Here is a 2,137-nt window from a genome sequence, read left to right as displayed (position 1 = left end):
AACCCTTCATGCCCGTGACAGACGATAGTTATATTGTTGTTGATGCTGAGTTAGACCACTTTGGCTATAGGGTTTCATAAAATGTTCACTTAGTGCAAAAGCGCCATCTGCTACAAAAACAACCCGATGGTTTTGTTGGGGAAAGTATTTTCAATTTTCCGTCATCATGCATAGCCGAAAATATAGTATTTACGAAAACACCACCATCGGAAACTCTTCGTTCCAGCTTCCACCATTATAAATTGATATTTTGCATTGACTATAGCCATCAAAACAATACTGTAAGTCTTCTTATTGTTGAAATGGTATGCTCCAAAATGCGTTTGTTTCGTAACGTTTACACGTTTTCCATCGATAGCGCCAAGGCAATTCGGGAAATTCCACAGTTCATAAAATTCAGAAGCCATCGTTTTCCATTCTTCTTCACTTTTCGGCAACTGGAAAGATTAGAACAAACTCACTTACACGACAACGGTGAAGGGAGAAATTAGGACCCAGTATACTCGAAACCATATCCTTACCCAATGGCTTTAAAGGAAGAAATCGAACGTCAAATCGAAGAATTCCTTGCCAATGGATTTATAAGGAAATCAAAATCCCCATACAACTCCCCCGTTTGGATAGTCGATAAAAAAATGGATGCTTCCGGCGAAAAGAAGTATCGCATGGTCATCGACTACAGGAAACGTAACTCAATTACCATTCCAGACAGATATCCTATTCCTGAGATCAACGAAGTCCTTTCAAACTTTGGAAATAACAAAATATTTACAGTTATAGATTTAAAAAGCCGATTTCATCAAATATCCCTCCGTGAAACAGACAGAAAAAACGGCATTTTCCGTAAATAACGGATGGGCTTAAAAATGCCCCGTCCACATTCCAAAGGGACGATATCCTCCGTGAATATATTGCAACTCGCTGCTACGTATACATTGACGACGTTATTATATTCGGAAGAGACGAAGAGGATCATTTAAGAAATTTAGAAAGGGTTTTCRAAACGGTGGAAAGAGCCAACATGGAAATCCAACTAGATAAATGTGAATTTGCAAAGAAGGAAGTAGAATTCTTGTAATATGTAGTCAGCTCTGACAAACAAACCCCTAAAAGGTAGAAGCAATAGCTCAATTCCCAGTCCCGCGCAACCTAAAAGAGTTAAGGTCATTTCCAGGAATGTCATAATATTATAGACGTTTTATTAAGGATTACTCTAAGTTAGCTAAGCCCCTTACAGCACTTATCCGAGGAGAAGCCGGTAACGTCTCCAAAAACAAATCGAGGAAAATGGAAGTAGGACTAGATGACGAAAGACTTCGAACTGACTACCGACGCCTCTGACTATGTCATAGGCGGTGTGTTATCACAGGATAACAGACCGATAGATTTCATATCAAGAACCCGCAGTAAAATGGAGGAACACTACGCTACTAACGAAGAAATGCTGATTTTTTATATTAATTTTTGTTTTTGTTAAAATTAAAACAAGCCGATTGTTATGACTTGTATTGTTAATGTTTACAATGGAATTGTACCCGATTTGCTTATATTTATTTTGGTTTTTGTTTAAATAGTTTCCAGTTATATTTTTAATGTAATTAATATTCATGAATTGTCCCTGACTTGATATATTTATTTTTGTCTCGTCATATTTTTTATAATAAGTACAATAGATTGATTTAAAACTGTTTATATAAAAAAGGGTGAAAATAGGCCTCCTGGGGAACCGAACACCCAAAAAAGATCGGTAGCGCGCCTACATTGCAACCTCAGAGGTGGTGAGGAAGAGCAATAAATATCCAACAAACTTTTGTTTCAAAAATATTCTTGATAGCTCGACACATATTAACAAATGTTAAGGCACGCATACTATTACACCAACATTCTTTAGCGCAATGAGGTGTTATCATTATGATAAAGCATAGGCATCCAACATACACTGGTCGGCATATATATTTTGTCATAGCATTCATTTGACCTTTAGACTCTTGAACTAAGTACCGGTGCATTATTAGAACCGAAAATGATGATGAAAGAGAAGTGCAAATTAATAACTGTAAATATGCGAAATATTTCGTCAATTGTCTTTTGTTTTTTCGTTCTGCTGATAAGAATGCCGGCAAGCAACGATTTTTGC

The sequence above is a fragment of the Bactrocera latifrons genome, unplaced genomic scaffold (assembly GCF_001853355.1).
Source record: "Bactrocera latifrons isolate USDA-ARS-PBARC rearing strain unplaced genomic scaffold, ASM185335v1 scaffold_856, whole genome shotgun sequence".
NCBI lineage: Eukaryota > Metazoa > Arthropoda > Insecta > Diptera > Tephritidae > Bactrocera > Bactrocera latifrons.
This window is presented reverse-complemented; position numbering follows the sequence as displayed.